Source organism: Crinia signifera, chromosome 5 (assembly GCF_055691185.1).
Source record: "Crinia signifera chromosome 5, ASM5569118v1, whole genome shotgun sequence".
NCBI lineage: Eukaryota > Metazoa > Chordata > Amphibia > Anura > Myobatrachidae > Crinia > Crinia signifera.
In genome coordinates, this window is record NC_139221.1 from 57104506 (window position 1) to 57118218 (window position 13713).

A 13713-nucleotide genomic window follows, 5' to 3' on the forward strand; every position below is an offset into this window, starting at 1 on the left:
GGTATTTTTTGGTCACATGTGAGGCATTGCCGTACTCGGGAGAAATTGGGGCACAGATTTTGGGGTGCTTTTTCTCCTTCATACCTTCTGAAAATGAAAAATTTTGAGCCAGAACTGCATTTTTGTGTAAAAAAATGTAATTTTTCATTTTCACTGCCCACTTGTATCAAAATTGGTGAAACCCCTGGGGGTTTGAAATGTGCACTATACCCCTAGATGAAATCCCTGAGGGGTGTACTTTGCAAAATGGGGTGACTTGTGGGGGGGTTCCACTGTATTGGTGCTTTGGGAGTCTTGCTAATGCAACATGGCACCCACCATTCATTCCACCAAAATCTGTGCTGCCAAATCCAAAAATCACTCCTTCCGTTCTGAGTCCTGCCATGCGCCCAACTGGTATTTTTTGGTCACATGTGAGGCATTGCCGTACTCGGGAGAAATTGGGGCACATATTTTGGGGTGCTTTGTCTCCTTCATTCCTTGTGAAAATGAAAAATTTTGAGCCAGAACTGCATTTTTGTGTAAAAAAATGTAATTTTCCATTTTCACATCCCAGTTGTATCAAAATTGGTGAAACCCCTGGGGGTTTGAAATGTACACTATACCCCTAGATAAATTCCCTGAGGGGTGTACTTTGCAAAATGGGGTGACTTGTGGGGGGGTTCCACTGTATTGGTGCTTTGGGAGTCTTGCTAATGCAACATGGCACCCACCATTCATTCCACCAAAATCTGTGCTGCCAAATCCAAAAATCACTCCTTCCCTTCTGAGTCCTGCCATGCGCCCAACTGGTATTTTTTGGTCACATGTGAGGCATTGCCGTACTCGGGAGAAATTGGGGCACAGATTTTGGGGTGCTTTGTCTCCTTCATTCCTTGTGAAAATGAAAAATTTTGAGCCAGAACTGCATGTTTGTGTAAAAAAAATTTAATTTTCCATTTTCACATCCCAGTTGTACCAAAATTGGTGAAACCCCTGGGGGTTTGAAATGTACACTATACCCCTAGATGAATTCCCTGGGGGGTGTACTTTGCAAAATGGGGTGACTTGTGGGGGGGTTCCACTGTATTGGTGCAACATAGCACCCACCATTCATTCCACCAAAATCTGTGCTGCAAAATCCAAAAATCACTCCTTCCCTTCTGAGTCCTGCCATGCACCCAACTGGTATTTTTTGGTCACATGTGAGGCATTGCCGTACTCGGGAGAAATTGGGGCACAGATTTTGGGGTGCTTTTTCTCCTTCATACCTTCTGAAAATGAAAAATTTTGAGCCAGAACTGCATTTTTGTGTAAAAAAATGTAATTTTTCATTTTCACTGCCCACTTGTATCAAAATTGGTGAAACCCCTGGGGGTTTGAAATGTACACTATACCCCTAGATGAATTCCCTGAGGGGTGTACTTTGCAAAATGGGGTGACTTGTGGGGGGGTTCCACTGTATTGGTGCTTTGGGATTCTTGCTAATGCAACATGGCACCCACCATTCATTCCACCAAAATCTGTGCTGCCAAATCCAAAAATCACTCCTTCCCTTCTGAGTCCTGCCATGCGCCCAACTGGTATTTTTTGGTCACATGTGAGGCATTGCCGTACTCGGGAGAAATTGGGGCACAGATTTTGGGGTGCTTTGTCTCCTTCATTCCTTGTGAAAATGAAAAATTTTGAGCCAGAACTGCATTTTTGTGTAAAAAAATGTAATTTTTCATTTTCACTGCCCAGTTGTATCAAAATTGGTGAAACCCCTGGGGGTTTGAAATGTACACTATACCCCTAGATGAATTCCCTGAGGGGTGTACTTTGCAAAATGGGGTGACTTGTGGGGGGGTTCCACTGTATTGGTGCTTTGGGAGTCTTGCTAATGCAACATGGCACCCACCATTCATTCCACCAAAATCTGTGCTGCCAAATCCAAAAATCACTCCTTCCCTTCTGAGTCCTGCCATGCGCCCAACTGGTATTTTTTGGTCACATGTGAGGCATTGCCGTACTCGGGAGAAATTGGGGCACAGATTTTGGGGTGCTTTGTCTCCTTCATTCCTTGTGAAAATGAAAAATTTTGAGCCAGAACTGCATGTTTGTGTAAAAAAATGTAATTTTCCATTTTCACATCCCAGTTGTACCAAAATTGGTGAAACCCCTGGGGGTTTGAAATGTACACTATACCCCTAGATGAATTCCCTGAGGGGTGTACTTTGCAAAATGGGGTGACTTGTGGGGGGGTTCCACTGTATTGGTGCAACATAGCACCCACCATTCATTCCACCAAAATCTGTGCTGCCAAATCCAAAAATCACTCCTTCCCTTCTGAGTCCTGCCATGCGCCCAACTGGTATTTTTTGGTCACATGTGAGGCATTGCCGTACTCGGGAGAAATTGGGGCACAGATTTTGGGGTGCTTTGTCTCCTTCATTCCTTGTGAAAATGAAAAATTTTGAGCCAGAACTGCATGTTTGTGTAAAAAAATTTAATTTTCCATTTTCACATCCCAGTTGTATCAAAATTGGTGAAACCCCTGGGGGTTTGAAATGTACACTATACCCCTAGATGAATTCCCTGAGGGGTGTACTTTGCAAAATGGGGTGACTTGTGGGGGGGTTCCACTGTATTGGTGCTTTGGGAGTCTTGCTAATGCAACATGGCACCCACCATTCATTCCACCAAAATCTGTGCTGCCAAAAATCACTCCTTCCCTTCTGAGTCCTGCTATGCGCCCCACTGGTATTTTTTGGTCACATTTGAGGCATTGCCGTACTCGGGAGAAATTGGGGCACAGATATTGGGGTGCTTTGTCTCCTTCATTCCTTGTGAAAATGAAAAATTTTGAGCCAGAACTGCATGTTTGTGTAAAAAAATGTAATTTTCCATTTTCACATCCCAGTTGTACCAAAATTGGTGAAACCCCTGGGGGTTTGAAATGTACACTATACCCCTAGATGAATTCCCTGAGGGGTGTAGATTGCAAAATGGGGTGACTTGTGGGGAAAGTTCCTAACTTTTAGCACTTATGGTGCCTAGAAACCTACATGGTGCCTAAAAAAAAATCTCATAAAAAGGAGGCTCCAAAATCAAGTAGGTGCTCCTTCTATTATGAAGCCTGTGGTTTGGTCATCGTGCACACTAGGGCCACATATAGGATATTTTTGAAAACACAAGAATTGGGGGAATCAATTTTTAGTCACATTTCTCTAGTAAAATCTACTGTATTTGTTAGAAAAATGTATTAAAATTGAAACTCTGCAAAAAAAAAGAAATTTTGAAATTTCACCTACACTTTGTTTTAATTCCTGTGAAACACCTAAAGGGTTAACAAACTTCCAAAATGCTGTTTTGAATACTGTGAGGGGTGCAGTTTTTGAAATGGCATCATTTATGGGGGTGTCTCACATACAAGTCCCTCAAAGTCACATCAGAACTGAACTGGTCCCTAAAAAAATCAGTGTTTGAAATTTTCTTGAAAATTTGAGAATTTGCTAGTCATATTTGAAGCCTCCTAGTGTCCAAAAAAATGAAAAGGGGGTTGAAATAATGATGGCAACATAAAGTAGACATATGGTCTATGTTAGTTATTAACTATTTTGAGTGGTATGATTATTTGTCTCACAAGCAGAAAATTTGACATTTTGCATATTGCTAAATTTTCCATTTTTTCACGATATTTTGGTATTTTTCACAAAAAAACACAGACTGTATCGACCAAAATTTACCACTAACTTGAAGTACAATGTGTCACGAGAAAACAATCTCAAAATCACTGGGATAAGTAAAAGCAAAAAAAAGTTATCCCCACTTAAGTGAGACATGTCAGATTTGAAAAAAAGGGCTCTGTCATGAAGGCACAAACTGGCTCTGTCATGAAGGGGTTAAGTGAATACAGTTTGATGCATATATAGTCCTGCACTAGTACTTCTCCTTCTTCTCCTTCTCCTCCTTCTTCTTTTCTTTTTCTTCTTCCTGACACTTCTGCTCCCCACAGTGGTCACGGCGCCTGTACAATGCAGGTAACAGGGACCGATGCATGGGCAGCGCATGCACATACCTCCAGCTTGTATGGGCTGAAAACAGGGCTGTCTTAACAATGTTGTAGGCCCTGGGCAAAGCAATGCACCAGAGCCCCTACCCACCCATTAACAGGATTTGATAAAAATAAATCATAACATGCCCCTCCTGCAGTCCTGCAATATCTTTTCACTTGCTTCCATACAATGAATGGCTGTCAGCACTGATTGGTAGATAGCTCCGGCCATCCACCAATCAGCATGCTGACAGCCATTCACTGTTTGGTTGAAGGCTTGATATTCTCTACTGCCAAGAAGCTCAGGAGGCAGAGGGTCACAGCCTAATTAAGCCCATTAAACCCATAAGTTAAGATGGCTCTGGAAGCCAAAGTGACAGCACAGGAGGGAAGGAACACCTCCCAATGGGACTGCCTTGAGTGACTGGCAGGTCGGATTTCCAATAGGAAGTCACTGCCAGTGACTGTGCGGCCAGTGCAGTCTCACGGACTGCAACTAGCTTCACTACAGTGACGGATATTACCTGGGGGAGCTGCAGTCCACACACCAAGTCCACACATCAAGGTCTGTGCCATTTATCCACACATCAAGGTCTGTGCACCTTCTCCACAAATCAAGATCTGTGCCCCTTCTCCACACATCAAGGTCTGTGCCTCCTCTCCACACATCAAGGTCTGTGCCTCCTCTCCACACATCAAGGTCTGTGCCTCCTCTCCACACATCAAGGTCTGTGCCTCCTCTCCACACATCAAGGTCTGTGTCTCCTCTCCACACATCAAGGTCTGTGCCTCCTCTCCACACATCAAAGTCTGTTCCTCCTCTCCACACATCAAGGTCTGTGCCTCCTCTCCACACATCAAGGTCTGTGCCTCCTCTCCACACATCAAGGTCTGTGCCTCCTCTCCACACATCAAGGTCTGTGCCTCCTCTCCACACATCAAGGTCTGTGCCTCCTCTCCACACATCAAGGTCTGTGCCTCCTCTCCACACATCAAGGTCTGTGCCTCCTCTCCACACATCAAGGTCTGTGCCTCCTCGCCACACCATATTTAGCTATCATGTCATTCGATGTCTCCACTGCAGCTTGGACCATCAACATCCAAATAGTCAGTACAAAGCTCCATAATTTAAGACTGTAAAAAAAGTTTTGGCAATTAAAAAAAACAGCTATTTGGGCCTGATTAAGCATGGGTCGCAAAATTTTCCCTAATTGACAAAACGATGAGCCTGATTCAGACCTGCTTGCTTGGCTGTGAGTTTTTGGAGCCCAGTGAGCAGGTAAAGTCTACCCCACACCGCCCAGCCCGATTGAAATCCCACCCATGTACATGGCTGCGAATGCATTCCCAACTGTGCACATGAGGGGAACCCCATTTGGAATCACTCCAAATTGAATGGTTTTCCCATTAGATCAATGGATCTCAACCTCGGCCCTCAGGACCCCCTAACAGTTCACGTTCTCCCAGTCTCCACACAGAATCACAAGTGAAGTTATTAGCCCCACCTGGGGATCTTTTAAAATGTGTCAGTGAATAATGAGTGCACTTTTGCACCTGCAGGGTGACCTGAAAAACGCGAACTGTTGGGGGTCCTGAGGACCTAGGTTGAGAACCACTGCAATAGATGGTGAGTGATCTGTGTCACAGCGGTTGTGTAAAAAAATGTGAATGCTGCAGGCACCGGGTTCAGTATTGAGATGCCCACAGGAGCCGTCTGAGATCTTCAAGTTCTGTACAAAGACACAGACATTAAACATCAGTCTATGGGCCTGATTCAGCTTGAGTTATTGCAAAGCTACAACTCTCCTCTACAGCATCCGGGGGTCACCCAGCACAGGGCAAGGCTGCACTGTACACCGGGTTGCTCCCCATGGCGCATTCTCCAAATGTTGCAAATGCATTACTATTATACGAGCGCTTCCCTAGATAGCGATATGCTCCCATGGCAGGCGTAGCCCCCTGGTTGTTCAGCCTAGCTGTGAAGCCAGACAGCCACAGCTTTCAACATTGCGTCCACCCCTGAATCAGGCCCATTGTCTTCAAATGTTAGCGCCATAGATTTGAAAATCATTTTTATATGGAGAAATAAATGACAGTGGGCCAGATGCACCAAGCTTCAAAAGTGATAAAATGGAGAGTGATAAACAGCCAACCAATCAGCTTCTCCCTGCCATGTCACAGACTGTGTTAGAAAAATGTCAGGCAGGAGCTGATTGGTTGGTTGTTTATCAGTCTTCATTTCATCACCTTTGAAGCTTAGTGCATCTGGCCCACTGTCATTTGTAGAAACAACATATACTTCCATTAATCCACACCGCTGGTTCTCTATAATTCCAGTACAAATATGTATTAATTCCTCCCCAAAGTGTTTTTTATTGTATTACTATGCATTTCATGCCCTGGTTCTCAGTACCATTAAGGGTTAAGCCTCTGAGTATAGATAATTTGGAAGGACAGCTTGGTTAAAACATTTAAATATGTCATTAGGCGTCAATATCTGTCGGTTAATTGGCTCACTCAGAAACTATTAACACAAAATAAGTGTTGCGTTGGGGACATGTTAAGAATATATTAAAGGCAGTTTTATGTGCCATTACTTTAGACTGTAGCACATTGCTTGACGAGATACCAATCCTTGTGAGATAACAGCACATTGTAATTGCTGCTATTTCTCACATGTGATAATATATACAGGCTTTTACTTCCATTATACATATATTATACATATGATTTGTTTCACATACATATTTTTCAAGATGTCACTAATACTCCTTTCACTTGGGGCAGGCCATTATGCATAGAATAATCTGTGGCATAATGTCATATGGGCATTAAAATGTGCAGCAAATTGTGTAACTTGAATTATGGTGTGTGGGATAATGTGTAATGGGCATTACGGTGTGTGGCATAATGTGTAATGGGCATTACGGTGTGTTGCATATTGTGTAAAGTGCATCACGATGTGTGGCATAATGTGTAATAGGCATTACTGTGAGGCATAATGTGTAATGGGCATTACCGCATGTGTCATAATGTGTAATGGACATTAGGGTGTAATTGGTGCTGTTACGTGACCAAACCTCTTCCCCATAAAGCAATGCCCCTAATTTTTTTGACTTCAGCATGCATTCTACTTGTTTAGACTGTGGTGGTGGGGCAGTCACCAATTCCCTTTCTGGCACAGGGTACCAAACTGGGTAGTTATGGCACTGGTGCTGTGTAATATGAACAAGTTTGTGCTTCTGTGTGGCGTAATTTGAAAGGGGTATTATTGTGTGGCCATGCCCCTTCCTTGTGAGACCATAAGGTTTTTTTTTGGTGTGCACTTTCCATTTGCAAAGTATTAGAGGGCGCAAATTTAAAGTTTGCAGGATGGGGTCGAACTCCCTAGCACCAGCCCTGAGAAGGTGTGTATGTGTGCAGCCCTTCTGTGTAATGTGACATGTCAGTGTGATGTTGGTATGTAGTCCTGCTGTATGAGGTCAGTGTGATGTTGGTATGTAGCCCTGCGGTGTAATGTCAGTGTGATGTTGGTGTGTTTTCCTGCTGTGTGAGGTCAGTGTGATGTTGGTATGTAGTCCTGCTGTGTAATGTCAGTGTGATGTTAGTATGTAATCCTGCTGTGTAATTTCAGTGTGATGTTGGTATGTAATCCTGCTGTGTGAGGTCAGTGTGATGTTGGTATGTAATCCTGCTGTGTGAGGTCAGTGTGATGTTGGTATGTAGTCCTTCTGTGTAATGTCAGTGTGATGTTGGTATGTAATCCTGCTGTGTGAGGTCAGTGTGATCTTGGTATGTAGTCCTGCTGTGTAATGTCAGTGTGATGTTGGTATGTAATCCTGCTGTGTGAGGTCAGTATGATCTTGGTATGTAGTCCTGCTTTGTAATGTCAGTGTGATCTTGGTATGTAATCCTGCTGTGTGAGGTCAGTGTGATGTTGGTGTGTAATCCTGTTGTGTGAGGTCAGTGTGATGTTGGTATGTAGTCCTGCTGTGTAATGTCAGTGTGATGTTGGTATGTAATCCTGCTGTGTGAGGTCAGTGTGATGTTGGTATGTAGTCCTTCTGTGTAATGTCAGTGTGATGTTCGTGTGTATTCCTGCTGTGTGAGGTCAGTGTGATGTATGTGTGTAGCCCTGCTGTGTAATGTCAGTGTGATGTTGGTGTGTAATCCTTCTGTGTGAGGTCAGTGTGATGTTGGTATGTAGTCCTTCTGTGTAATGTCAGTGTGATGTTCGTGTGTATTCCTGTTGTGTGAGGTCAGTGTGATGTTGGTATGTAATCCTGCTGTGCAATGTCAGTGTGATGTTCGTGTGTATTCCTGCTGTGTGAGGTCAGTGTGATGTATGTGTGTAGCCCTGCTGTGTAATGTCAGTGTGATGTTGGTGTGTAATCCTTCTGTGTGAGGTCAGTGTGATGTTGGTATGTAGTCCTGCTGTATGATGTCAGGGTGATGTAGGTGTGTATTCCTGCTGTGCAATGTCAGTGTGATACAGGTGTGTAACCTTGCTGTGTAGTGTCAGGGTGATACAGGTGTGTAGCCTCGCTGTGTAGTGTCAAGGTGATACAGGTGTGTAGCCCTACTGTGTAATATCATACATTACAATGTCAGAAATTAAACTGTGTAATGTCATATATGTAATGTAATACAGGTGTGTATCCCTGCTGTGTAATGTCAGTGTGATGTAGGTGTGTAGCCCTACTGTGTAATGTCAGTGTGATGTAGGTGTGTAGTCCTACTGTATGGTGTCAGATTGATGTCAGTGTGAAGCCTTGCCTTGTAATGTGGGTGTGATGTCAGTTATGTAGCCCTGCCATATAATGTGGCCGTACTGTTGGTGTGTCACCCTGTCGTGTAATGTGGGTGTGATGTCAGTGTGTATGTAGCCATACCACATAATGTGGGTCTGTGTATAGTCCTGCTGTATAATGTGATTGTAATGTCATTGTGCAGCATGGCTGTATAATGACGGTGTGATGTTGGTGTGTAACCGTGCCGTGTAATGTACTGTAGCTGTGATGATAGTGTGTGGCCCTGACATGTAAAGTGGGTGTGATGTTAGTTATATAGCCCTGACACATAATGTGGGTGTGATGTCAGTGCATAGCCCTGCAGTGTAATGTGGGTGTAATGTCGGTGTGTAGCCCTGTCATGTGAAGTGGGTATGATGTTGGTGTGTAGCACTGTCATGTAATGTGGGTGTAATGTAGGTGTGTAGCCCTGAAGTGTATTGTGGGTGTAATACCGTGTGGAGACCTGCCACGTAAAGTGGGTGCGATGTCGATTTGTAGCCCTGCAGTGTATTGTGGGTGTGATGTCAGTGTGTTGCCATGCTGTCTAATGTGGATGTGTTGTCGATGTGTAGCTTTGCTGTGTAGTGTCAGTGTGTAGATCGGCTGTGTAATGTGGGTGTGATGTTGATTTTCAGCTCTGCTGTGTAAAGTTGGTGTGATGTCATTATGTAGACCTGCCACCAGGGGTGTCAGAACAGTTTTGGTTGGATAGAACACTTCTACCTGTACGGAACTGTATAGAGTAGCTGGGATTGTGTGGCTTATACACATTATGCCAGGTGGAGCACCTTATACACATTACACCTCGTGGAGCCCTATATACACTGTATGCCAGAGCCCGTTACACACATTAGACTACGTAGAGAGCTCCTTGTATAAATTACACCAGATAGAGCTTCTTGCTTGTACCCATTATGTTTGGAAGAGCACCTCCTTTTCATTCCTCTGCTCCTCTCCACACCCACGGGTAGGTGACAATGTAGAGTTTGTATGGGTAAATGTGGTTGAAAGGGTAGTGTGCAGCAGCGCTGACCAAGCAGTGGAGAGGGGGATCACTAGGTATATACTGTATATACTGTACATACATGTTATTATGTATTTAAAATATGTTCTGGATCGATCCTCTGGGGATTGCATCGGGCGCCGCAGGCATCCGGGAATAAGCATAAACCATTATGCACTTAGACCACCCCCCCAGATTCCTGTGAAACTAGGCAATAGGAGTCCGGTAGGGTGGACTTCACAGGACAGATCTCTTCTGAGGACAGAGCTGCCAGTGTCATTGCCCCATTGTGTGGGATAATAACGCTGTAGACCAATAAACTTTGTACCTTTCACCTGTTTTTTGCAATTTTATGAATATTTATTGTTTGTAAAGAACACTAAAGCCCCGTACATACGGGGGAGATATATTGCTCAGTTTCTCCTTTTCATCAGCGACCAGAGATGGTCGCTGATGAAAAATAAACTGCCGGGGGAGCCCGGCAGTGGTAATCAGCTGGTCGCAGGAGCATGTTCCTGCGACCAGCGATCACAACAGGGGTAAAAACGGGAGGGCGCACCCAGCGATATATCGCTGGTGCACACTCCCATCGTGGGCAATATGTACAAAATCGTCCCCATGTGTACACACCTTAACTGATATTCTGACTAATCGATATACTGGGTGAGATTTAATAGGATGAGAGATTCAAAAAGTGAGAGATTTGGTAAGAAATCTCCAGGTTTTTTAAAGCGGCAATCATTTACAATGCAAAATCAAACTGGTTTTGCAGTGTAAATGATTGCCGCTTTAAAAAAAACTGGAGATTCCTTACCAAATCTCTCACTTTTTGAATCTCTCATCCTATTAAATCTCACCCACTATCTCTGTTTGCTATGCCCTTAATGAAGTCGTTAGATGAAACGCATTGAGTATTCTGATAGATAAAAGCTACGTTCTATATGCTACTTATCTAAAACTATGAGAATGTACTGATATTGGACATACAGAAAAAGTGATCTCCATCTTAATTCTTAAAACTGTGTCAAATTGTTATTAAAAACAATTTTATTGTATTTTATTGGTATTATTCTACGATATATATGTAATAATTTTGTGACACTAGATTACTGGAGTGCCGGGCTGCAACAAATCTCTATAGATAGATATATATATATATATATATATATATATATATATATATATCTATCTATAGAGATTTGTTGCGGCCCGGCACTCCAGTAATCTAGTGTCACAAAATTATTACAGTGACATTCTCTGTGCTTTAAGTGTGTACGTGTAAGTCAGAAAGACAAGAAATAGCTTTAAAAAGTTACAAGAGAACCTCACTGTTGGAAAAACGGATTGGAGACATGAATATCAACATACTGTCTCCCTAGCTCTAATTATACCTCAACTGCAAGTATCCCTGTGTTTAGACAATAGGTGACCTCATCACTAGCATCCTCTTAACTCAGGGGTTCCCAATCTTTTTTTATTCACGGCACCCTAGAGTATCGGAGTCTTTTTCACAGCACCCCTTGGCCAATTTTTTTTTTTAATTAGAATATGCGATTCTTAGGGTCAGTTATGTGGTAAAGGGCAGGATTTGCTTCTGATTGTACACATTTTATGATTGGCAGCCACCAGCACTGGTTCTGCTCATAAATAAATAACCATTAATAATTTGAGTTGGTCCTGGACCACCAACCCAGGGCATCCCTGCATGTGTTTCAAGGCACCCCAAGGAGCCACGGCACACAGTTTGGGAACCACTGTCTTAACTCATATCAAAAAACGATCAAAAGATATTATAATAGAAGTTATATAAAGTGATAGTGAGAAGAAGAGGAGAGGAAGAAAAAGCACACAATTGAATTCTTTTGAATTCTTTTTTCGTTGGGGACCTGGCCCTTTATATTGGACCAATCTTACAGTCTGTGGTCCCTCTATCTGGTGCTTCCAGTATCCTAACTGTGGGTATCCAGTAAAGGAGTGAGAGGTTTCTTTGAACAATGGTGTGATACCTCCAACTGTGATTATTTTCTAAATAAGAAGGATTTTGGTCCTAAAGATCGCTTGTTATGGGCTAGTTATACGATAGTCACAGGTTTAGATTCTGTCTCGATGAAACAACCTTAACTGTGAAATCTAATAAGGGATTGGCTCCCCCTTAAGGATAATTACAAAGTCTAATATACAAATCTCCACCCCCGTGGAGGTATTGATTGATTTTAAAGTGCCAAACTATATGTAGGACATCTCCTTATTGGGTACTTGTGTAGTTTCACGGTGCCAGCATGCGTCTGAGTACCCTTGCGGGGCTCGCTTCGCTCACCCACGCTGCGGTCTCGGTGGCTCGCTACGCTCGCCACGCTATTTAAAATCAACTCCATGCCAACATGGATAGTGGAGGTATGAACTATCCATGTTGGCATGGAGTTAAGTTACTTTTTTGGACATATTTCGTGGCGAGCGTACACCCGGAAGTAGCACGGCGCCATGCTGGCGCCGTGAAACTACACAAGTACCCCTTATTGTATAGAAGTCACATTAAGGTCACTTTGTGTTATACCCCTGATGAAGTCATTTTGATGAAACGCGTTGGGTTACTTTGAATAAAAATAATATTTTCTGAACAGAGTCCATGTTTAACTTCATACAAGGATTGGATGATCACATCATGTTCTAAATGACATTGTATTTTATGTTGGGATAGGTGATACACTTAGAGCACACTCCGATAAAACCTGTTTTTTGTCACATTGGGCCTTATTTTGGTTCATTCTTTCTGACAAAATCCTTCTTAGATGGACAAAACCATGTGCACTGCAGGGGGGGGGCAGATGTAACATGTGCAGAGAGAATTAGATTTGGGTGAGTAATTTTGTTTCTGTGCAGGGAAAATACTGACTGCTTTATATTTACACTGCAATATAGATCTCACTTTGAAGTAAAACCCCACCCAAATCTAATTCTCTCTGCACATGTTAGATCTGCCCCACCTGCAGTGCACATGGTTTTGCCCATCTAAGAAGGATTTTGTCAGAAAGAATGAACCAAAATAAGGCCCCTAGTTCTGTCTCTCACTAAAAGGAGAGTCTCATTGGAGGTGCTGCTTGTAGTTATAGCTCAAAACTGAGGCCATATGTCTTTGTTGGTGATATATACAGTATATATATATATATATATATATATATATATATATATATATATATATATATATACTGTAATGTAAAGTGATATCTCTGAATCTCACATCTGAATAAACATTGGCTCCTGTGCAAGATGCCAGTTTTAGATGTCAGAAGCTCTGAAGAAGATGTCACTAAGTATAAATAGCATAATGTACATCTTACTTGGAAGCCTTCTAAACTGCATTTCTTTCTGAAGGTTATCTGGTACTGTATTCATTTATCTTTGAAAAAGACAGGTGTTATTTAATCATGGTGGATTCTTCCCACATTTCATCCTGCTGTGCAGGAGATTAGTCATTTAATATTTACCACTGCTATTTGCATGTGAATCATTTTCCCACATCCATACAAACATCCCTATTTTACACTGTGTAGAACACAATCTATTACATTTGTAGAAAGAACATTAGGGGGGGAATTTACTAAGGTAAAATCGTACAAAAAATTTGTATTCGTACAGCAAAATACGATTTTTTTATGCGTATTCGTATTTTCAGGATTTACTATCCTGAAAATACGGTGATGTGTATTCGTATTCATAGTGTATACATGGCGTATTCGTATTTTTGAATACGAATACGAATGAATACGATATCGATAGAATACGCCTATTTTTAACATGAAAACAACGTACTTTAGTCATTTACTAACAATTCGTATTTGTAAAAAATACGAATACGAATCGAAAACGCATACGAATCGTAAAAAAATACGCCAAATAAATAC